This window comes from Lontra canadensis, unplaced genomic scaffold (assembly GCF_010015895.1).
Source record: "Lontra canadensis isolate GAN:19392208 unplaced genomic scaffold, GSC_riverotter_1.0 scaffold46, whole genome shotgun sequence".
NCBI classification, from domain to species: Eukaryota; Metazoa; Chordata; class Mammalia; order Carnivora; family Mustelidae; genus Lontra; species Lontra canadensis.
In genome coordinates, this window is record NW_022631040.1 from 14,106,479 (window position 1) to 14,132,148 (window position 25,670).

At 44.6% G+C, this 25,670-nt stretch overlaps 1 pseudogene; it reads left to right on the plus strand.

Annotated features, from left to right (window-relative positions):
* Positions 1 to 15,442: 15,442 nt before the first annotated feature.
* On the plus strand, positions 15,443 to 16,228 carry LOC116876623 (annotated as a pseudogene).
* The last annotated feature ends 9,442 nt before the right edge of the window (positions 16,229 to 25,670 follow it).

Sequence of the window (25,670 nt, forward strand, 5' to 3'; positions counted from 1 at the left end):
CACACTAGGCTGACGTTCCAGTGGGCTGAGGAGGCTGGTGACCCTCAAGATCCATTCTTGCGGGAGGGAGTCATTCAGCACCCCTCAGGTGCTATGTTGGGGTTGGGACTATGAAGACAGCGGAGATACGGCAGCTGGCCTGGAGGAGGAAGATGAGCAAATCTGTATTCAAGTATAACTTCTAACTGCGGATAATTGGGATTGACAAATCTTTGTGAAAGAAATTACGTGGAGCCACCCTCACCAGCCATTACCAGTGAGTTCAGTTTGTTCTCTTTCACAAAGGATAGCTAACTTGATCCTGACAGCAAACCCTGAATTATATTCCTATTTTAGAGTTGAGGACACTGAGGCTTGGTGAGGCTGGACAGCTTATCCAAGGTTGGATGGCTGGCCAACAGCAACAAAGAGAGCTAGAGCCACATCTCTCCCCACTTCCAATTACTCTATTCCTGGAAGGATGCAGAATGGCGGACAGGGGAGGATAGGCAGTTTCAGGTCAAGGGCATAGCTTGAAGGGAGGGGCTCCTAATAATTTTTTTTCAAAAATTTATTTATTTATTTGAAAGAGAAAGAGAAAGGTGGGGGGAATCTCAAGCAGATTCCCATCTGAGTGTGGAGCTCAACACGGGGCTTGATCTCATGACCTTGAGATCATGACCTGAACCCAAACCAAGAATCGGCCACTTAACTGAGTGAGCCCCCCAGGTGCCCCTTTTAATAATCTTAGCCAGCACACAGATGCTCTGCTCCCTGACCTTTGCTATTCGATCTCCCAAGAGCAGAGGCTCTGGGGTCACACAGCCTGGGCACAAATCTCAGCTTCACCACTTACTGAGGCAATAGGTCATTTAACCACTGTGTGCCTCAGTTTCCTCATCTGAGAAACAAAACAGGACTTCCTCACAAAGTTATTGTGGAGATGCAACAATTTCCTAACAGAAAACACTTGGCACAATTCTTGACAAGTGGTAAATACTCAGTCAACGCTGGGCATCTTGTTGCAATAATTATTATTATTACTGTCTGCAGGGTTCCTATTGGCAGGCACACTCATGGTCTCTCCAGTCCTTGAGCATACCTGTGCCGACCATCCTCAGGCCTTTTGCTCAGGGTTCCCGTCAATGGAACTGTCCTTCATTCTGTCTCACAGAGTTTCATGTTCTCCATCTAGATTTTTATTTACTGTTTTCACATGTCATGGTACCCTGAACACAGTCAGTCGTCAATAAGTGTTGTTTGATTAAATATATGTTACTAATACTACTAAATACACAGTGAATGAGAGTTTACCCTAAACTCAATTAACCATGCAAAAATCAGAGTTTCTCATAGTGTCAGCAGATTGACTGCAAGATGCTGAAATGTTTTCTGAATCAAAGAAAATTTAAATTATGCCTCATCTAGTGAGAACGTGGTGTGTTATCTTACATTCTAACCCTTTGAACATTAGTAATCAATTTACAAAATGTACAGCTTTCATCCTCCATCTTCTCGCAAAAGAGGAAGCTAACTAGAATTAGTGGTGATAATATCACTTTGAGTTTGAACTTATAATTAACAATGATAACACTCACATCTGAATTGGAGCTTTTCCAAACAGTCCTCCAGACATCAACTTTCATCCTTTCAAATTTCTCAGCAGCACTGGCTCAGATGACTTCAGGGCAGAGCCCAGCTGTGGAGGAAGGCAGCAACTTGGGGATCACCAACAGCAAGAAGTAAAGCACCAGAAGAGTAAAGCTGGAAGTTCAGGGCCCACACACCCCTCCCTGAACGCTGGAAGGATCACACCTGTGTCCCCCCACCCCCCACCAAAGAAGACAGAACCCTCCAGTGGAAAGGATGAGCATTCTTCTTGGCAATGGCCTCTGTTCCCATCTGTGATCTGAGGTTTCACTAGACAACATTACCCCCTTTCCAGGATAGCGCTGGAAGGCTGGAGGAAATGTCTCACCATCTCTGTTTCTGAGACAGCTCTGTCGGTGCTGGTGAGCCTGCAGGGTGGGGCCAGCCTCCATTCCGCCTCTGGAAGTTGACTGAGGAGAGACACTGCCATGTTGGGGAAGAAACCTGAGCCCGGGTGCTCAGCGGGGTAGGAAAGTCTCCAGCAGTGCATCATTCAGCCAGATGGGATGCCCTTCCTCTCCAACTTTTAACTTCAAGAAACAAGAGTCTGTCCATACCTCCTTAAAGTCACTTCAGCAAAAAAAAGTCTTTTTTAAAAAATTAACATATAATGTATTATTTGTTTCAGGGATACAGGTCTGAAATTCATCAGTCTTACACAATTCACAGTGCTCACCATAGCACATACCCTCCCCTATATCCATCACCCAGCCACCCTATCCCTCCCACCCCACTCCACTCCAGCAACCCTCAGTTTGTTTCCCGAGATTAAGAGTTTCTTATGGTTTGTCTCCCTCTCTGGTTTTGTCTTGTTTCATTTCCCCCCTCCCTTCCCCTATGATCCTCTGTCTTGTTTCTCAAGTTCCTCATATCAGTGAGATCATATGATAATTGTCTTTCTCTGATGGACTTTTTCACTTAGCATAATACTCTCTAGTTTCATCCACGTTGTTGTAAATGGCAAGATTTCATTTTGCAAAAGAAGAATCTTAAATCTATTGAATTGCCACAATCCCATAATCTTTGTCCACGTATATGTTTCTTTAAAATATATATCTGTAGGGGCACTTGGGTGGTTCAGGCAATTAGGCTTCCGACTCCTGCTTTTGGCTCAGGTCGTGATGTCATGGGTCTTGGGATGGAGCTCTGTGCTCAGCAGGAAGTCTGCTTCTTTCCTTTTCCTTCTCCCTCTGCCTCTCCCTGGCAGCCTCCTCCCCTACACGTGTGCACACTCTCTCAAATAAACAAACAAATTAAAAAAAAATAAAACAAAATTTCCATCTATCCTTCACTTGTTACAGACCAAGCCCTGTGCTCACCCCTAGGGCAGGTACACACTGCATATACAAGGGAAATGCACAGAAAGAAATGGGATATGTGGGGTGTGTTTGTAACTGTTCAAACCTGATGTTCCAATTCGACACCAATGCAACGGGATGGGAGGACTGCTTAGAAAGAAATCCTGCCCTCTCCCCTGTCCAGGCTGAGAGCTGGTTCTAGGCAGGAAGAGAAACTGGGAATTGCATGGGAGCCATCATATGCTGGCTGGAGCCCAGGGAGCAGGAGAGACTGGCCCAGGACAAGCCCCCTCCTTTCCGACTTCTGGAGGGGACCTCTGTACTGACACTGGGACCCAGTGAAGGATGTATTTTATTTTTATTTCAGGAGTAATGTCTCTCTGATGGCTCGAAGAGAGAGGGAAACCAACGCAGCATTCTCTTTGTACTCACTCCTGCCCTAGGAAGAAGGCATTGGGAAGGAAGCACATTGTAGAGGTTGTTTCTCTTGGGAAATACCCTGTAGGGTAGGCTTTACCTCAGCAGAAAACATGATCACAGAAACCACAGGTCTGAACTCCATCTTGCAGGGTCTATGCTTCCTGAGGTAATGGTTTTGCTGGTCCTATAAATGCTGTCCACTCCCTTCCCTCCTATACCAATGTAAATGCCTGCCTGCTCCTCTGGGTGCCTGTCTCAGAAGTCATGACAACCAGAAAGAGGGTTTAGGGGAACAGGAGAAGGGGTGCTAGGAGAGAAAGGAATGTGTGTAACAGTGGACAGCCCCTGTGGTTTCTGAGTTGGAAGAATCTTTGGCAGCTTCTGCTTGATCAAAATTATCCCGGGGGATTCTAGCCATAGCTAGAACTCTCTGTGCCAGAAGGATTTAAGGACGTTTGATGGAGTCACTGTGTTCTACGTACCATGATTTCCACTTGGTGCAAGTCTGTTGCAAAAGCACCTAAGAATATTGTGCTGCTCAATACAGGGCAGTGATTGCAAGAGGCACTCAGCTGACACACTGATACCCACCAGCTCTGTGAGCTATGAAATGTGCTGCTATTCGCTGTGCTGCATGGTTACTGCAGCAAGATCAATGCTGTGGGCAAAGGGAGCAATATTCCCACTAGCAATTCCAGGCAGCTTGCAGGTAGGGAAACTTTCAAGAGGCAAAGGAAGTTATGTGCAACCGTGACAAAGTGCTAGTGACAGTCTGCCTAGGTGGTAACCATCACTTTCCAGCACTTACAAACCTTTTACCCTGGATGACTCATAGGGCTGCAACCTGGAAAAGAAGAACTGGGGGAAGATCTCTTAAAAAAAAAAAAAAGGATTTCTTTCATTTGCCTGTGTATTTGTTTTTTCATTCAAACAATAATTACTGAGTCTCTTATGCATTAAGAACCATTCTAGACACTGTGACCACAAAGAAGATAGGACCTGGTCTCTTTTAAGTTGAGGCATCATTGTCTTTGTGGGGGGAAGATGGAACAAAACATAAATAATAACTCAAACAAACTGAGAAATTCACAAATGTATGGAGCCCAACTGACTTTATTTCCATAGTTATAACAAGTCTGTGAGGTAGGTAGGAAAATATTATTGTGTTGGAGTCCATCACGCAAAGACCACTGGGAAGACACTTGTAGTGAGTAAAGTGGATTCCTATTTGCTACAGCGAGGGAAACTATATGTCCCGGGGGGTCCCTGGGGTGTCTCCACAGAGAGGAGTCAGGAAAACGGTCTATTTACGGTCTTGGGAGCTCACGTGAGTCATAGGATGGGCTTGGGAGGAATCAAAGAGAAAGTTGCTGGAACAATCCACACCCTTGTACTTGGAACACGCATCTCTGTTCAGGGTCACCCTCAAATCAACGAGTCTGTGGTCTTATTTTGGAATCCATGGGTCTGAAGAGACTGGTGTTACAAGAGCTGAAGCTTGGTAGCTTGTGATGAACATCATAGTTTCGATTTGGTACATTTGTCTGTTTTGTCAAATCAGAATGCAGTCTGTTTTGACAAATCGTGGCTCCTTTTTCAATTCTTGGTACCCTCCCTCCACGGTCTAGCTGTCAGAGGGGAGCTTTTTCTCTTTATCAGTTGTTATGATCAATTCTACAAGTGAAGATACAAACAATGGGGCTCACCAAAGCTGCATCATCAGAAATCTCTGCAGAAGCCCAGCCAGCTCTTCTGACTTTCACTGGGGCACACAGATGCATTTGTCCCCAGCAATCTGTTTTCTTGCTTTCTATTTGCATGGCTTTCCCTCTCATCTATGTGAGCGGCAACCCACTTTATTTGTAGCATAGTAAAGGAGCATGAATGGCGCAGCTTCAAAACCTGGGTCCATCTTTTCTTGGATGAAGCAGACTGCCAGCCTCTCTGTACCAGGGTATTTCCTTGACTTTATAATGGAAATAATATTAGTATCTCCCTTTCAGGGTTATTGTGAGGATTTTTTTAAAAAGATCCTATTTATTGGAGAGAGATAGAGAGAGAGAGTAGAAGCAGGGGGAGGGGCAGAGGGAGAAGCAGACTCCCCGCTGAGCAGGGAGCCTGTTGTGGGGCTTGATCCCAGGACACTGGGATCATGACCTGGGCAGAAGGCAAACACCTAACCAACTGAGCCACCCAGGTGTCCCTGTTGGAAGGATTAAATGAGATAATATACCCAGTGCTTAGAGGAATGCCTGACCGATAGAAAGTGACTGATTGAAAAATTATGATTGTTCTCTCCTGTCCCCTCAACCTGTAGTCCAGGGCCTTGCAGACTGACAGTTGGGGTGGACAGCAGCACTTCTCAACTTTGTACTTGAGATCTAGAGATTTTGTTAAAATGCAGATCCTCAATCTGCAGGTTTGAGGTGGGACCCAAGATTCTGTGTTTCTTAGGAGCTCCTGGCACGGCACTTTGAACCGGAAGTGGTTCTTCAGCGCCTGGTCTCCAGCATCAGCACTTCCTGAAATACTGAAAGGCGAACTTGGGGCCTACCTTTCCCAGACGTCCATGTCAAACACTCTGGGACAGGGCCAGCCATCCAAGTTTGAATAAGATGCGTTGGTGATTTTGATGCTCACCTGTGTTCGAGAGCTGCTGGTGTGGAGGGGCAGTGACTGGCTGTGACTGAAGTCTTGGGCCTCGTTTGGATTTGCCTTTGAATAGGAATGTGGCCTTGGGCAAGGCACTTAATCTCTCCCAGCTTCCCCAGTAGCCATTCACTCTCCTAAACCAGAATGACTGTAGATGACCCAAGGGCCTGTAGATGACCACAGGGCTCCCGAGGGCACTCCTTCTCCACTGCTTCTGCAAAATGGGACAAAGTATATTACCTTGCTCCGTAGGCTGTTGTAAGGTCCTAACCAGATAGTGTAAAAGCCTTTGGAAACTATCAGGCAATACATAATTATGAAGTGCTCAAAATACATGATTTTCTAGGGATTAAATACAGAGGTGAAGTACTGTGTATATAACTGACATACCTTTGGAAAACCCAGAATGTTTCTCTACAAAAACCCTTTGTAACTAGCAATGAAAACAAATTTCCTTCCTGGCTATAGACTTCTTCCATCAGGAGTGGATGTCTGATAATGAGTGCTTCCTGAAGATGTAGGATTTTATTCTGGCACTATTAACACCAAATGAGGAAAACAACTACGCAGGTAAGATAGCCCATTCATTCCCGGGTGCAAGTACCCCGTATTATTAAGATCTCCCCACCTCTGTTTCATGGCTGGGAATTCGCTGAGACACCCAAAGTTGACGGAGGCCACCATTCTTACCTTAACGTCTGGCCCTTCCAACACACTGGGTATTTATGTGTGAGGATTTTCATCTGGCTCTATGGACACACTCACCAGCTGGCATCGTCTATAATTAGACCTACTCACAAATATGACTCAGTCACTCCCACCTTAATCAGGAAATATTAATTGAGAAGGATAAGGGGAATTTTATTTTTGTTTGTATGCTCAGCAAATCCTCCCTCGAATTCAATAACTATTACTGAATGCCTCTTTTAAAAAAAATTTTTTTTTATTTATTTGAGAGAGTGAGCAACAGAGCACAAGCTGGGGGAGCAGCAGAAGGGGAGGGAGAAGCCAGCTTCCCGCTGAGCAGGGAGCCCGATGTGGGGCTCAATCCCAGGAGCCTGGGATCATGACCTAAGCTGAAAGCAGAGGCTTAACGACTGAGCCACCCAGGTGCCCCTTACTGAACTCCTCTTAAGTTCAAGACAATCTACCTGTGCAAACCCAAAATATGTGCCTCCCAGACAAACCACACTGCTCATATTAGAATAACTTTCAAATATAGCCATGCCATATAACCCTAACTAACCAACCAAAATCAAATAATCCCAGCAGAAGCAGAATATTGTGGTGGAAATGACCTTGAATCCATCAACAGGAGACCCGCTACTAACCAGCTCTGTGAATTTCCCCCTAAGAGGACCATTAACCCACAAAGCCTCATTTCCATTTTCTGCTACGTATGACTGTTGAGAGGGTCTTATAACGTCTCCTCCATGTCTAAAGTTCTGTTTGGTGCTCCTGCAGACACGCTGGGTGAATGTAGCTATGCACTACTCCTATGGCACTTTTCCGTGTATCTGCTTACGCTGTCTCCTTTCCCGTCACTTGCACCTCATGCAAATGTCTTGAAGGTAGACACTCCAGACATGCTGCTTGTGAAATATCCTCCACAGGACACAGCCTCAGGGAGCTCTCCCTTTCTATTGCTGGCACCTGGCAAGCTGTCTCTTTCCATTTCTTATGGAAACCCAAGAAACCAACATTTGCTCTCACTAAGCGTCTGTGTTGCCTTATGGCTGATCTCACTAGTCTAACAGGTCTGTGGTACAGACGCATCGTGAGGCGGGAAAGACTCTGAGAAGTGGCCTGCCACATTTTCAGGGAAAAGCTGCCATCCCACAGACTGTCCTCAAGTAAAGAAAACAGGAGAGGAAGCAGTGTTGAGCCCCATCTTACTCCTCAATGACAGAGCTAGTTGTCAGTGACATCACTCACATCAACATTAGCGTCTGTATGTGCAATCACAGCATGTCTGTCTGTCACAGAAATTCCCATGTAGCCTCCTTCCCCTTAGGAGGAAACCAAAGCCCTGAGACAGGAAGAGATATATCCAAGGTCATCTATCTACTTAGGGACATGGTTTGTAGGATCCACCCTACCCCCCTTCCCCCTCCCAGTACTCTGAGAGTTTGCATCCCAAGTACTGAGAGAAAATGTGGAAATACCAGACCTTGGTGGCTAAGACAGCTGTTCGAAGACCATTCCTCCAAGATATCTCTGTTAGGAAACGAATGCATCATGTTACAAGGCTGACAGCATGGAAACATTATCAGAGGTAGACAGTGAACTCGGATGGGGACAAGTGCTGTGGAGAACACCCAGGGAAATCTGCCCAAGTAGAATATGCTGCAGAAATATACACAATAGAATATTCTAACTTGTTCTGTGCACACCCAGCAGAGAAATATTCAGTCTTCGGGGTCCAGAAACGGAACATGAGTCAGCAGCACGGCGATATTGTTTAATAAAGCAAGAATGGAATTCAGAAGCAGACAGAGGCGTAGAACATTATACTCAGCACATTTGAGCATTCTCGCTCTTTTTTATTATTCTCTAATTGTATCTTGCATCTAAGTCTTGTCTCCCCAATGAGATTAAATGCTCCCAAAGGACAGAGGCTAGGTTTGATTTTTCCCTTGTATCTTTTTACCACTAGCAAGAAAATATATGGAGAGAATGCTAGGGGAGGGAGGGAGTGAGTTTGAAATCTTAGGAGAGAGCCAGTGATGTCCTGGGATTCTACAATTCTAGAAGGAATTTGCTTATAAGACGCAGATATGGGAAAATGGGATGTGGAACCAATATTAAAAGTGTGTTTAACATAAGCTTACAAAAGAGCTGAGAGAAGGGACAGAGAGTGACAGTAGTAGCTGTCCTTCATTGAGTTCCAATTCAGCTGCATTGAATACCCATGATCCGTGATCCTTTCAGTGACCCCATAGGTAGGTTTTAGTAACCCCATATCATGGCTAAGAAAACGAAGACTCAGGGAACGTACCTCTACTCATGATCATAAAACCTCTAAGGAACTGAATTAGAATTAGAACCCAGGGCTGCCTGGTTCTGAATTAATGGGGAACATTTGTGTCCTATCTCTGACGAGACCAAGACACAGCCCTCACACAGCAAGAGGACCTCCAGCCACGTGGGAGTGATATCTTTCCAGTTAGAAGAGTGTCCTGGAGAGGGCCACCCGCTCAGCCTCACAAGTGTGGAGGTTGTGATGTGACAACGTGAGGACTGGTGCAGAAAGAGCCAGAGTGGCTGGGGCTCTGGCATGTCTGCCTGACACCCAAGAGTCAGAGGAAGGTGCCTTGCTGAGGTCCAGCTCTGGGTCTGTCGGGGTCCCTTCTGTGTCATTTTGCTGACTCATCCTGCTGCTTTCTGCGATGGAGCTCAGTCACTGTCCTTCTTGTTGTCATGAAATAAGAGATCTTACAACAAGCCTCCCCTCTGTGAGTTGCAGACAGAAACAAGCAAGGTAAGATCCCCGTCACAGCAAAAGGAGTGGAATGAAAAAAGAACAAAATGCTAAGTATGGAACTTGTTGTTTTCTTATTAATTCCCCTATAATCCTCTGAATTTTTCAGGTTTTCAAAATAAAAATGTTCCTTTCATAACTAGATGACATATGACACACATTTAAAATAAAGGTGGAAAAATAATACAACAAATGTAGAAATAAAGAAAAGACCCATGAGAGGTTTCTAGGAAAACACAGAAAATTGTTATTTCTGTTCAATTACCACTTGCTCTTGTCCTCCCCACTGGTGAATAATCCTCATAATTTGATTCCAGCTTTGTGATGGGAAACATATTTCTCTCATATCATAAATTAAAGCCAACAAGCAAATATAAGGAAAAGCATTTTTTTAAAGATTTGTTTTATTATTTACTTTAGAGAGAGCGTGAGGGGGAGGGGAGAGGGAGAGTCTCCAGCAGACGCCCTGCTGAGTGAGGAGCCCCACATGAGGCTCTGTCTCATGAGCCTGAGTTCATGACTTGAGCCAAAACCAAGAGCTGAGGCTTAATGGATGAGCCACCCAGGTGCCCCAAAGAAAAAAATTAATGTCAAAAAAGTACATGAGAGAGAAAGTTGACTAACACAGCAGTAGCCTTTGGAATCCAGAAACAGGCAGTGTGCAAAGTGGTGATCAGAGAGATAGTGTGTCAGGAAAGGTAGTTCCTCCCCCCAGAATGTGAGCCAGGCTGTCTAGGACGCTGGCACACCCAGGAGAGCCATCTAGGATTCCATTTTTCAGTGATGCTGGCAGGTCTGGGGCAGAAGGGTCACACCTCACCACTGTTAATGCAAAGCAGAGAACAGCTCTCCAGGCAACAAGAGAGGCAATGGCAGCCAAATAGGGGTGCTCAGACTCCCCTCCTTTCCCCATTTCTCAGTTATGTGAATCTGGTCCCAGAAGGATTCTTTTCAAGTGGAACCAATTTCTTGTTCAACCCCAAATTCCTGAAAGAAGTTCTAGAGAAATTTAGCAGATGCTCCTCACAATCCCCAGATCTGAGGGAAGGGTGAAGAAGCAACTCTGGTTGGTTCTCTGAGATGGAAGGGCCATAGGCCATGAAATCATGGAGAATTGTCACTGAAAAAAATCTTGGAGGGGAGCCTCTCAAATTTCATACTCCTAGAATCACCTGAGCATATAAAAATGCAGATTCTGGGGCGCCAGGGTGGCTCACTGGTTTAAACCTCTGCCTTCGGCTCAGGTCATGATCCCAGGGTCCTGGGATCAAGTCCCACATTGGGATCCCTGCTCAGTAGGGGACCTGCTTCCCCCCCCCACACCGACACACACACCCTGCTTCTCTGCCTACTTGTGATCTCTCTCTCTCTGTCAAATAAATAAATAAAATCTTTATAAAAAATGCAGATTCTGATGCTGTAGGTCTGCGATGGGACAGAGATTCTGCCTCCGGAAGAGGGTGATGATGCTACTCTGAAGACCACATTTTGAGCAGCAAGCTAAGGAGATCATCTGGTTCTCAGATGGTAAGTATGTTTCTTCTCGAGCGTCCATCTTTGATGAAGATGGGCTGACTGTGGAGACAGAGCCGATTTTGAGGTCATGAAGAATGTGAAGCCGCCTTCAAGACCGGAGACAAAGTTCAACCATCAGTCAGCGATGCCCGGTATGAATGACAAAGGGACTGGTTCACCATCCTTGAGCTATCTCTGTTCTTCTTTCCTAGAATAGTTGATACAGACATTTTCCTGCAATAAATAGGGTTCATTTTTGCAAATAAAATAAATATGGTATAAAATACTCAAGATATTTTCTGAAAGGCTAGCTAGAGGAAGAAAGAATTTATCTTGGAGCCAGAGGTCCTGGATATGGCTCCCAGTTTGTCTTTCTGAGTCTCTCTGGGCCTCAGTTTCTTCTTCTGTAAAGTAAGGGTAATAAGTCGTCCCTGGAAGGCTGTTAAGGGAGATTCCATTTAATTAGAGACTGGGTGGACTCCATGAAACTACGGAAATGGAAGTTACTATTTTATATGTTTTTGACAGTCTAGTCCAAGAGACGGAGAACGTGCAGGCAAAAGGCCTTAGCGATGTTGTTAGGCTAAAAATATATGGTGTGGACTAGGTCTTTGATTGTTAGAGAGATTCCAACAGCCCGTTGGAGTTGGGGGGAAATGATCCGTGCAAACTTGCAAGAAGTTAATGTGGAGCTCGGACGTGAAAGAAGGGAGGGACGCGGATTGATAGGAGGGAGGCACAAATTGCTTACAGGATCTAAGTCACTCTTTTCCTCAGCTCTAAAATGGAGATTAAAATAAAACCTCGCAGAGCTCTTGTGAGGATTAAATGAGATGATGTATTTACAAGTGCAGCTCAGTGTCTTACCCACAGTAAGTACTCACAGCTTGACTTTTTTCTAACCCTTACTGTTTTGTTTTTTAAATTATCTAACAGGTAATATAAACTCATGATTCAAAAAACCCAGCACAATGTAACAAAGTATATACTGGCAAGTGTTGCTCTCACCGCTTCCCTTCCTCAGATGCCCCTCTCCCCACAGGTTGTATTCTTAGCAACTTATGTAGCTTTTCAGTGTTTCTGATGCAGACAGAAGCCAATGCAAACATCTATTCAGACTGTCCCCTCTACTCCCCAAAATGCAATGTAGGATATACACTGTTCTAAGCTGGAGTTTTTCATTTTCTTCTTTTCGTAGAAATAATTAGAGAACTTTTCTGGTTTGTTGTTGTTGTTGTTGTTTTGAGCTGTGTAGCATTTTACCGCGTGGGCAGTAATATTCTAGCAGTGTCCCAGTTGTGGGAACTTGGACGTCTTCTTATAAACATGCCGTGACAAACCCCTTTTGAATACCCATCATTTTGTCATTTTTTGAATACCCATCATTTAAATGTATAGGTTAAATTCCCAGAAGGGGAGTAAATGCACTTGTAATTTTGATAAAATTACATTACATTCCTGTCCGTCTTGCCAACAGAGTGTGCAGTCAGAATCTGAATGTCGACACACATTCACCACTTGCTCCACTTAATTCTCTTGTTAATCAGGTCTATTTCTGAACTCTCCAGTTTGTGTTACGGTCTGTGTGTCTATTCAAGTATCACGATCACTCTGTTTTTATTACTGAGATGGTCTAACACACATTATTATCCACAGGGGCTGATCCTTCTTCATCACTCTTTGTTTTCAGATTTTTTCTGACTATCCTTGCTTGTTTATTTTTCCATACGAACTTGAGAATCAACTTGCCCCACTCCCGGGAAGGGGAAGGGGAAGGTCTTTTTTCTTCCTTCCTTTTTCTTTCTTTCTTCCTTTCTTTTTTTCTTTCTTTCTTCCTTCCTTCCTTCCTTCCTTTCTTTATTTCTTCCTTTCTTTCTCTTGGATTAAATTAAATTTACAAATGGAGGAAAACTGACCTCTTTAGGATGCTCCATCTTCCCATGCAAGAGCACAGTGCGTTTTTCCATTTGCCGAGTTTTACTTTTATGTTATGACATTGCTGAGCACATTTCACACTGAGTAACAGACAAGCTAAAGACAAGAAGACAAAGGTTAACAAGTTATGATGGCAAAAAGCAAACATATTAACCTGTCCAAAAGCAAAAGGACAGTCACTCTGAATACTGGCAAAGTGGTAAGTGGAAGGATTAAGCTGGGAAGCAAAAAGTGGGAGAAGAATCAATCTCTTGGTTCTCATGGAATCCTCATTTCACAGGTTGTAACAATGTAATAATGACGCCTCTCCCCTGGGATTATTTTATCCAAGAGATAACAGGTGCAGAGCACCTGCTGTGGTATGAGCCACAGAGAAAGAACTCCACACATGCTAGAGATTGTAATGCTGCTGGAGATGAAGAAGGAGGAGGACCGATGGAAGATGTGGGGGAGGAAACAGTTTGCCAGAGTTCTTACAGATCCATCATTCAGACACAGGTCAGCCAGTTTCTAAAGCCTGTGTTTTTTTCACTGTACCATTCTGCCTCTAGGGGAGTTAATTTAATTCGGCTTAATAACTATTTATTAAGTATCTGCTAAAAACAACTTGAATATTATGTTCCATTCCAGGGGTCACACTGGGTGAAGGCTCGTTCATTTAAAAAGCATAGAAGCAAATGCGACCTCTCTTATGTAGACAATGTCTAAGGGAAATACTTATTTATCAGCTAATGTAGCCAGTTACAGAAAGGGCTAGAATCAGATTGGCCTCAAGGACAGCGAGATTCATAGGTGTGGAGGCTGTGAGGTTGATCCCCTTCTCTCTCTACCTGTATCTCTCTCTTCCCTCTTCCTCCGGCTTGGTTCCCTGGCCTGTCCCTGTTCTGTCTCCGTTTCCTGGTGCTTTCTGCTTGCAGGTGGGCTGTCCTGGGAGTCTGGGCTCCCATCCCTGCTCCAGGCTTCCATCCTCACTTCAAGCTCTTTGGTTCTGCTCCAGTCAGAGAAAGTCTCAGGAAAGTTGGATTGCCCAGGCTTGGACCCCCTTCTCAGGGCTCCGGCCAGAGGCTATGTGGAGATTGGCCGCCCCCACCTGAATCACATGGCCAGAGTGGAGGAAGGGGGGCTGCCTGCTTGCGAATCTCTCGGGAGGCTCTTCCCAAGAATATGGGAGTGTTGGGCAGACAGCACAACAAAGGACAATGACAAAAGTAAATCAGTGTGCAGCTGCCCGGTTGGGCTACCCAGCAGCCCTTTCAAATTACGTTTCCTTTGAATGTGATGTGACAACATGGGAAAATGTTTATGCCGAGAGAATCAATGAAGAAAAGCAGAAGAGCCAGCTGGATGAACGCAGCTCTGCAAAAGCCAGAAATAAGAACCTGCTTGTGAAGACTAAAGAAAGAGATAGTGACACCGAGTGTGAATACTGCTCATCTCCGCCTGGTGCAACCCCTAGTGGTTTTTCTCCCACCTACTTTTTGGTCTTATTGTGGCTTCTGTTATGGTAGCAGTTCCCATTTGGCCCAAGGCCTTTCTTTCTTGTTCAATTATTTATTTCATGTTTATGCAAGTAGTGTCCCTTACCCCTCACCCGTCCCCAACCACCCCGAGTCCCTCGGTGCAGACACGTCACAAGGAACTCTCATACTGTTTCTTCCAAATAACATTTTTAAATAATGTATTTATATTTCTATATCCTGGTCTACACAGCTTAGGCAGCATCTATCTCTTCATTTCCTTCCCTAGTATTTGAAGATTTAACTCTTTAAAGCCATCCAAGCATACTTAGGAGCACTTTCTTTCTCCCATTGCCTTTATTTTTTTTTAAAGACTTTATTTATTTATTTGAGAGAGAGAGAGTGAGAGAGAGCATGAGAGGGGAGAAGGTCAGAGAGAGAAGCAGACTCCCCGTGGAGCTGGGAGCCTGATGTAGGACTTGATTCCTGGACTCCGGGATCACGACCTGAGCTGAAGGCAGACGCTTAACCAACTGAGCCACCCAGGTGCCCTCTCCCATTGCCTTTAAATGATTATATGAGAATGCTTATCTAAGTAAGTAGAGGGAGAGGATATTATTCTGATGATGTGAAGGCAGTTTGCTGGTAGGTCACATGTCACCCCTCTTTCTTGCTTTACTCACTTCCCTTGCTGCAAAACACCTTCAAGTAGCTCCTTAAAGGATGCCTAGGGGCTCAGCATTCAGAATCTTTGTATCTGTAAAACGTCTTCTACTCTCATCCTTGATGACTAGATATAGAATTCTCAATTGAAAGCTGCTGGAGGGATTCCCCCAGCAAAGTCCAGAATCCAGGATAACTGTTGAAAAATCCAGTGTCATCCTTGACTTTGGGACCCACAGTCCCTCTCTTTAGAAGTCACTCTTTGTCTCTAATGCTCTAAACTTTCATCCACACAGTCTTTGGGGTGATCCGTGGTGGACGTTTTGAGGGCAGCTGACCTGCAGCCTGCGCGTCCTGGACCGCCTCCCGAGGAAGCCTGAGCCAGCCGTATAGCTTTCTCCCTTTGTCTCATAACCATGTCCACCAACAAGAATGCTAATTCACTAGCTGCCCGCCTTAACAGATTCAAGAACAAGGGGAAAGACAGTACAGAAATGAGCCGGCGATGAATAGAAGTTAATGTGGAGCTGAGGAAAGAGAAGAAGGATGACCAGATGCTGAAAAGGAGAAACGTAAGTTCGTTTCCCGATGATGCTACCTTTCCACTGCAGGAAAATCGCAACAACCGGGGCGCTGTAGATTGGTCTGTTGATGAGATTGTCAAGGGCATAAATAGCAACAATTTCGAAAGCCAGCTCCAGGCTACTCAAGCTGCTAGGAAACTGCTTTCTTGAGAAAAGCAGCCCCCCATAGACAACATAATCCGGGCTGGTTTGATTCCAAAATTTGTGTCCTTCTCGGGCAGAACTGATTGTAGTCCCATGCAGTTTGAATCCACTTGGGCTCTCACCAACATTGCTTCCGGGACATCAGAACAGAGCAAGGCTGTGGTCGATGGAGGCGTGATCCCAGTGTTCATTTCCCTGTTGGCATTTTCCCACGCCCACATCAGCCAACAGGCTGTGTGGGCTCTAGGAAACATTGCAGGTGACGGTTCCGTTTTTCGAGACTTGGTTATCAAGTATGGTGCAGTTGATCCGCTTCTGGCTCTCCTCGCGGTTCCTGATATGTCATCGTTAGCATGTGGCTACTTACGTAACCTTACTTGGACACTTTCAAACCTTTGTTGCAACAAGAACCCCGCACTCCCGCTAGATGCCATCGAGCAGCTTCTCTAATGCTCTAAACTTTCAAAATCATATGTCCTCCCCTCACCCTCCACCATTTACAATGTTGGCACTTAATGGACCCATTTAAACTGGAAACACCTGCCCTTCAATTCTGAGAAATTTCTGTATCTGTCGAATAATTTCCTTCCATTTTTCTCTGCCCTCTCCTCTAGAAATCTTAAGAGAATAGGAAATATTTGAGGCCAATCTTACCAGTTTACTCATTTTTTTCTGCTGTTGTCCATTTCTTTATGTTTTATAATACTTTCTGGAAGATTTCCAAGGGCCCTTCCATTGTTTTTAAAATTTTTATTACAATATTTTTAATTTCCAGAAGCTCTAATTGCTTTTCTGTTCTTTTATCATAGCATCCTGTATTTGGCTTGTGATTACGGTATCTTATATTTATGAAAATATTCTGTGGCGTTGTTTGTTGAAACCTTTCTGTTCTCTGGGGAACTATTTGTTTTCTTCAGGAGGGTTCTTTTTTTCACCTTTGTTTCATTGTTATTTCCTGCCCCCTCTTTTATGTTTAAAGCTTTCCTCAAATATCGATGATCTTTTACTTTTTGTTCATATTTAATTTGGGGGTAGAGGTGATTGTCCAACTATTGAACTTTTGAGTAAGGTGACCAAGAGGTGACAAAGGCTCTTCCCTTGGGGGCTCTCAAACATCAATGTATCAATGCTTCTTCTCCAGAAAAGAATTCTTCCAATTTCCTGGCTAGGGATAGTGAGCAGAGGGTCAGGAGGCAGGGCTCGGCATGTTCTGGGTGGAAAAGGAAGTCGTGCTGAGGATCCTGTGGTTCAACACGGAGACACACTCTTTCCCTTTTTAGCCTCCAGCCCTCCCCTTAGGATCTCCCACTTCCTGGGGGAGGGAGAGATGGGGAGGACACATGTAGTCAACTGGCCGGAGTGGGTGGGAAGGTAGTTTGGGGGGAGCTCTGACCTGTCTGCAAAGCAGGTCATAGCCACTTGTCTTCCCTTTGACACCCCAAAGCTTAGGCTTTACCATTTTCAGTCTCTCTGGGGTATCTGTTGGGTAAGTGGGTCTCCTTTTCCCCAGACCTCTCTCTGCAGACGCTGGAGTAGAACCTCCCCACTCTGCTTGTGTGATGAGTTCTCCTCCATTTGCTTTCCATGTATGAAACTTGTTGCTCTTTTTATCCTTCCAGGTTAACTCCTTCAAAAAAAAATCACTTCACAATTACTTTGGTAGACTTTCTGGAGAAGATAGAACAAATTCAGTCAATTTACCTGATTAATGTGAAGTGTCACTTTCTTTGTTTTAAAATGAGCATATACTGTGTTTATGCTAGAGAAAATACACTTTAGTTATTTTAAGTGGATAATTTAAAATCAAGAAGGGATAAGAAAACCCAAAAACTAGATAGTAAATGGACACAAGAATTGACATGTGGTTCATATCTATTGTTTATAAATGGTCTTTAAACATGGAAAGATGCCCAATTTTACATATAACAGGAGAACTGCAATTAAAATTACATCTACATACCATTTTCCCACTGTCTTCTCACCAAAAACATCTCACCAATGTGTAAGAGAATAGCGACTGTTGGCAAGGAGATGGATTAACTGGAAACCTCCTGAATCGCTAGTAGGAATGTATGATTTATAAAATCTTATAAAATGCTTTGGTGGTCTCTTATAAAATGTTAAATATAAATGTACCACAAGACCAGTAATTCTACTCATAGGAATCTACATAAGAGAAATAAAAATCTATGTCTGTACAACTTACAAGTGAGTGCTCTTGGCGGCATTATTCACAACAGCCCGACAGAGGGAACAAACCACACGTCCATGAGCTGGTGACTGGATAAACCAGATGCAGTAGGAATTCTCTCTGACAATAAAAAGAAAGAAAATAGTGGGGGCACCCGTGTGGCTCAGTCAGTTAAGCATCTGCCTTTGGCTCAGGTCATGATCCCAGAGTCCTGGGATCCAGCCCTGCATCATGTCAGGGCTCCCTGCTCAGCTGGGAGCCTGCTTCTCCCTCGGCTCCTCCCCTCTGCTCATTCTCTCTCTCTCTCTCTCAGATAGATAAATGAAATCTTAAAAAAAAAAAAAAAAGGAACAAAGTACTGATAAATGCTACAATGTGTATGGACCCCAAAAACGTTATGCCAAATGAAAAAATCCAGACACAATAAGCCACGTACTATATGATTCCATTTATGTGAAATTTCCAAAAAAGGTCATGTGTATAGAGATAAAAGGTAGATTACTCCTTGGCTGCGGCTGGGAGTGGGAATGGAAAGTGACTGCACATAGTCCCGCAGTTCCTTTTTGGGGTGATGGAAATGTTGTAAAATAAGATTGTGGCAAGAGTTGCACAACACGGAAATTTTACTTAAAATCACTGAACCGTGCATATGAAACAGGTGAATTCTACAGTATGTAAATTAGATCTCAATAAAAGGATGAAAGGAAGAAAGGAGGGTAGGGAGGGAGGAAGGATAAAAGCTCTTGGATTTAGCACGGTAGAAAGCCAGGAATCCAGCCACAAAAGTCACTGCAGCTCTAAAGTTTCTGGCTTGAGAAGAAACAAGGAACTAAATAGAAAGGAAAAAAAAGTGTTAAATATGCAAACTCCAAGGTTTCAGAGAGGAGAGAGGCTTGGGTTTTTCTTGCTTTCGTCCCCAGGGAATGGATTTATTTAAAATAAAATATAATACAAAATCATGTTTGGCTAAATTATAGCAACACAGTAGAATATGCATAATTCAGATTAAACCAGCCCCAGTGTGAGTCAGATAACAAACCATGGGAATTATTATGCTGGCAAATAAAAGAGATGAATGGTATAAGAAGCGTCCCTTTTATTCATTTTGAAATAGATCACACATGAACTCCCAGGGAACTAAATGAAATTTTAGAGCTGATTATTGCAATCTATCCTTGTTGAAGGTACCGTGTAATCAGAGCTGATTTGACTTTGCTCCCTCTTTGGGGGAGAGGTGTTGAGAAAACTGATAAGCCAACTTTGCCTTGAAATATTATAACTGAAAAAAATGTGGGAAGTTATTTAGGGATCTAAAGGACAGAAAACCTTCTTGAAAGCATAGACTCTGCAGAGAATCTGATAGGCTGATGCTTATCTCGGCACAGCCAGAAGAAGTCATCCTGCTGGTCAGCTCCCACCACTTTCATGGGTAGCCCCCATCATAACCGATGCTCTCCAAGATCTTGCTTAGGAAGGCTGTCGCTGTCCAATTTTCCTGTTCCGTTAAAACTGGAACTTTCTAATCCACCGAATGGCATCCCTAGTTAAAACTAGGGCGTCTGGTGTCTGATGACTGGATTCTCATTCACCTGTACTCCTTACTAGCTACATGACCTTAAGGCAGCTCCTGACCTTCCAGATTTTTCCATCTGTAACGTGGGGATGGAAGTAGTAGCTCTTCCTCATTGGGGTGGTTATCAAGGTTCAGGGATAAAATACAGGCAAAGTGTATAGACAAGCACTTGGTGCCTAGGAGGGAGTCAGTAACATAGGCTAAGATTTCTCCCAGAAGAAAACCAGTCTGGGTGGCTAATATTTCTCACTCCCTACTACATGATAGGCATTGTCCTAGGCACACGGTGATCATTTAATCTTCCTGACGAATCACGCATGTGTTTTGCTCCCCTTTTTCAGAGGAGAAAACTGAGGCTCGAGGAAGTTAAGTGATTCACTGCAGCTCACTGAGTAAGTACAGATTTAGGGATTTGACCGCAGGTCTGTTTTAGACCAAGGGCTAGCATAGCTCTTAAAGACAGAATTACCAATCTAGTCATTCCCCCTTCTAGGAGCAGCCCCACCTGACCTCACAGAACTCTAGTATGAGAATTTAATCCAATAATGTAAGATATTTTGTGCAGGGCCTTTGATGAATAAAGCACCGGAAAATACAATGATGAGCGGACATGGAGACCCATGACCTCAATTCCGAGTATCTGAGAGGTTGCAGGAAAGAGGCGTGTAAACATATCATGTGCGGACGAGGCAGAACAAAAAAAAATGTGCTAAAGAGAAGCCCAAGAAAGGGCCATGGGAGCACAGAGGAGGAAGCAATTAATTCTGCCAGAGCGATAAAGGGAGACCTCGGGGAGACGCTGCAAATGAGCTGCGCCTGGAAGCTGGCATGGATTTTGATTAGCGGAGGCGTTCAGGGCCTAACAAAGGTGAGGAGTGAACGTCCTGAGTGTTTGGGGATCGTGCAGGTGGTCGGTGAAGGACACAGAAGCTACGCGGACAGATGTGCTAGAAAACGAGGCCGGAAAGCCGGCTGGGGTTAGGGTAGCTCACGCGGCCCCCCAATGCCTGTGTAGAAGATTGAACTGTATTAAGAGGTCAACAGGGAGCCCCTGAGAGTTTTATGAAGACAAGGCGAGCAGCTGCGTGGGAGACGGTCGGTACGGCAGGCGGATGGAGGAGGAGAGATGCAGGCGGAGGAGAGACTGCAAGAAATTGGGGCGCCCCTCGTGCTTCCAGGAAGTGCTGTTCTAAACAACAATCCCCAGCAGAAACATCTGTGCGCGTCCCAGACTAAACGTCCCTTTCCTGGCTTCCTCAACGGAAGATGCTGGCCAGGGAGGGGGAGATTAGGGCTGGTGTCCCCTTCCCTTCGAAAGGCCTTCAGGGCCGGGAGCAAAGAGGGCCTGCTGTTCTGCAGGGTGTGGTTGCTCAGAGGGCCAGGTGGGGACAGCTCTGAGGACCCTGTCCTTTCAACCCGAGCGGAAATCCCTAGTAGAACTTGAGGACTGTGTGTGGGGTCTGTGTCTTGCATTCACTGCCGTGTCCTCAACCTAACACCGTATCTGGCACACAGTCGGTACTCAGTACTTGTTAAGTGAGGGAATCGATGGGTGGAATTATGTTTGCGATTTTATTTGGAAACAAAGTTTCCATGGAAAGAGAAAGAAGAAGGAGAGAAGAAAGGAGAAGGTTTGAAATGCCTCTTTCCAATGAAAATATTTGCCAACTTTCCAGCGATCTATGACAGTTTTTAATGAACCCGGGAGGAAGTCCTCTTTTGTATCTGACCTAAATATTTCATTCCACAGCATAAGCCCTTTTTTCCTCTCCCCTGCTCTTGGTAGAGGGAAAGGAACGTCCTTTTGCTTAGTGGAGACAATTTATAAACAGGTTTCTTGTCATTGTTATTGCTGTTGTCTTTATCAAACCACTCAGCAGGGCATGCATTGTATTCCCTGAGTATGATCATTTCCTCGAGGGAAAGGTGCAAGGAGGGTGGTGGGGTGGGAGGTACCCATGAGGCCAACCCAGTGAAGAAATCAAGACAACATGGTGTATTGGAAAGAGTGCTGCCTGCGTAGCTGGTTCGACCCGAGTCCAGATCAATCCGTTTGACCTTGACTAATTTACTTAACTTTCCTAAACATCTCTTTCCTCTACCATTAAATGAGGAAATTAAATAATACCTACTTTGTTTGATTGTCTTGGAGAGTAAAGCTAAGTTAAGCCCAGCACATAGAGGTGCTTCATAAATGATAACCATTATTCTAATAAGCAATGACACAATACACAGAATGCTCTTATCTCCTCCCATCAAAATTAATTTAAAATATTAGTAAAATTTTCTTGAAAAATAACAAGTGATTTAAAATAGGGACAATTGTCCTATACATACACACACACACACACACACACACACACACGCATGCCCATGAGATTCATAAACTCAAAATTTGGAAGAAATCTCGGTTGTCTTAGAACGCTGAAGAATCATTATTTGGCAGTGCCCTAGGAAACCTAGAATGTAGGGATTGAAAATGAAAATGGAAATACTATAGCAGGTAGATCCCTAATTTTAGCCTCTGGAGAAATATAACGGTGAGAGCCTCAGGACCTAAACTTGAAAGGAGGGCTGGAATGAAGTGATGGTATCGTTCATTCCCTCACTGATTCATTTCAGTACTTACCCAACTCCGGTCTGATGTGCCGCACTGCCCCCGAAAAGGGAGAGGCCCCCAGGAAGAAGAAAGCCCAATGACCAAGGGAGTTCCAACTAGTTCAAACAAGGAGAAATTAGAGAAGATAAAGACGAATCTAAAGCAGCCAACATTCTAGGTAAAATTGTTAAACTCTGGTAGTCAGCACCCTTTTCTATTCCTGCTCTTGTTGTGGCATTCTGCCGTAGGTTGAGTAAAAAGTCCCATTCTCTACCCCTCCGTGCACCCACGGTCCCCATCCGTGTCCTCTCGGGCAGACATAAGTGTGGAAGGACTTGAAAAGCCCTTGCAAGCTAAGGCTTCCTGCCTCGAGGTAGGAGAAGAACCTGCTCAGATGGGTCCCAGACCAGCCCACTGATCCCAGGAAGACAGCACAGGACAGACCAGGTTGACCCATTGGATCCCTGCTGTGAATCAGGCCAACCCAGTCTGACATAGTCACCCAGCCAAGTGCAGCCTAGATCAGCCAGCATGCAGATCGATGAGGATAAATGATTGTCGTCCTATAAATTTGAGAGCAATTAGTTACACACATGTTTGTGACAATAGCTACCGTATACACATGAACATTCACTTAAGAGAACTTCGGCTCTGCAGCAAAATATCTGAAACACATTGAAACCAAAGCTTGAAACATGTCTACTAAAGCTTAAAAAGTAACTCCTCATGAGAACTACACATTTAAACTGGGAAGAGTGATTTTAGTTAGGACAGTGACTTTCTTTCCCTGTGTGTGTGTGTGTGTGTGTGTGTGTGTGTGTGTGTGTGAAGGATGTCAGGAGGGGGATGAGGCACAGAATACTCTCCTCAAAGGGACTGCCCCCTAGAATCCCAAGGTGAAAAACAGATTTTAAAAAAATACCAGAAATTCAGGGCGCCTGGGTGGCTCAGTTGGTTGAGCGACTGCCTTCGGCTCAGGTCATGATCCCGGACTTCCAGGATCGAGTCCCGCATCGGGCTCCCAGCTCCTTGGGGAGTCTGCTTCTCTCTCTGATCTCCTCTCTCATGCGCTCTCTCACTCATTCTCTCTCGAATATATAAATAAAATCTTAAAAATAAAATTAAAAAAATACCAGAAATTTGCTTCAAGATGAGATATCCTCCCCAGGCCCCTAAGGCACATTCCCCAAACTCTAGAGCCGTATGAAGACAGTTGTGAAAGTATAAGCCTAAGCAAGATTCTTACGTTAATTTTTAAAAAGATTATTTCTTTGTCAGAGAGAGAGAGCGCACAAGCAGGGGGAGTGGCAGGCAGAGGGAGAAGCGGCTTCCTGCTGAGCAGAGAGCGTGATGCAGAGAGCCATGATCCCAGAACCTTGGGATCATGACCTGAGCAGAAGACAGACAGTTAACTGACTGAGCCACCCGGGCGTCCTTATTTTAATTTTTAATGGTAGAAGAATCATCAACTCTGATTGGACTATGCAGAATGAGGCTTTAGATAGTCTTTAGGTCTGAATCGTCTGGACATACCAGCTGGACCGCAAAGAACATGGAGGCAGGGGTTGCTGGTTCTCAAGAGACCTTACACAGTACAGCTATAGTGATGGGTTATTAGTTAAAACAGAGCTGGTGAGTTTACACACAGTTATAAGGAGCCAGTTCAGTCTTCAAACCACCTTATTCTACAACTGATTAAGTGATTAAGTGAATAAACACCATTTCCTTTTTTTTTTTTTAAGGGAGAGAGAGAATCTTTTTTTTTTTTTTAAGATTTTATTTATTTATTTATTTGACACAGAGAGAGAGAGAGAGAGAGAGCTCACAAGCAGGCAGAGAGGCAGACAGAGAGAGAGGGGGAAGCAAGTTCCCTGCTGAGCAGAGAGCCGGATGCAGGGCTCGATCCCAGGACCCTGAGATCATGACCTGAGCCGAAGGCAGAGGCTTAACCCACTGAGCCACCCAGGTGCCCCAATAAACACCATTTCTTATAACAAGCATGTTTTATAAGTTATATCCCTAGTGGTTATACAGAAATTTTGTAGATAAAACTTAGTATTTAGTGTTCCTCTAACTATTCCTCTTTGTCCCCCCCCCCGCCCCCCCAGATTCAGTACTAATGTCTGGATGCCACTCAGTAGAACAGAACAAGGTAGGCATTCGTGCTGATGGGGCATACGGGGTAGACTTCAGAGATCCAGAGTGCGGTGTCCATCTCAAACAGGGTGTCCTGCAGGGGAGTGTACCAGCATGGGGTGTGGAAGTTCAAGGAGGACGAGAAGGGCATTCATGCATGGGGATCGCCTGCCATGAAGGATCAGAGCCCAAGAAGAAAGAGGAGGACATCAATGCAGAAGAGCAGCTTCGCATGGAGTGGCAGGGCCTGAGTATGGTGACAAGGGAACCTGTGCCTGGAGGAGGCTGGGTGTATGTAGGTGGCCTTGTGCCAAAGTTTAAAACCATTGAGAACAGTGTCCAGATACTTGGCTTAGGGGTTCAGAGCCAAAGTAGGATGGGAAGCCGTCTGCATGAAGGACAAGGGAACAGTCTAGTGTTGAAGTCCAGAGTCCAAGTGGGTGAGGTTAGCATGTCAATATGGTGAGGGAGGGGCCAGCATGAAGAATCAGAGCCCGGGCAGGGAAGGGGGCCTCCCAGAAGATGCATCTGGTATGGAGTGTCTGAACCCAAAACGAGTAAGGAAGGCATCTCTATGCTTGGGAGCAGCCTCAGCAAAGTCAAGATGAGGTCAATAACCATCTAGGGAGGGGACCCGGCATGGGATATCATAGACCCCAAATGGTGAGGAGGGTATCTAAAGAGGGGGTAGTCTGGCACAGACGTTTAGAACTCAGATGGGGTGAAGAGGATGTCATTATGGGAAAGGGGGCAGCAGAGTTGGGAAACTGAAGAAAGGGAATTGATGAAATAAGTAAGTATATTAAAGGTCATGGCTCAAGGTCATGGGAGCCAGGTTTTCACTGTTGAAGAGGGGAGTTACAGGTACTGGAAGGAAGGAGACTAGAATCAGCTCAATAGTGTTAGATGGGAATTAGAGTTATCAAGATGAACTCAAGTATCTTAATTAATGGAAATAAATCCTCCTCCTCCTCCTCCTCCTCCTTCCTTTAAGTAGGCTCCATGCCCAGTGTGGAGCCCAACATGGGGTTTGAACTCACAATCCTGAGATCAAGACCTGAGCTGAAATCAAAAGTCAGATGTTTAACCAACTGAGCCACTCAGGTGCTCTCCCAGAACTTGACTTCTAAAAACCTTTCTCAACCAAAAGGAACCAAAACAATGAAGACATGACAAAAGGATACAGAAGCCTGCTTGAAGGGATTTGCACCACTCAAAATTAGGACAATTTGAACATCAAAATAAAGATGGGTAATGATGGATTATAACTGATTGGATACCATAGGCTTCTATGAACATGTACAGATACAAATAAATACTTTGAAAGATGACGAGAAATGAGATATTAACATGATTTCATAGTTTGTCCTTTCAAAATGCTTGATAAGTTAAA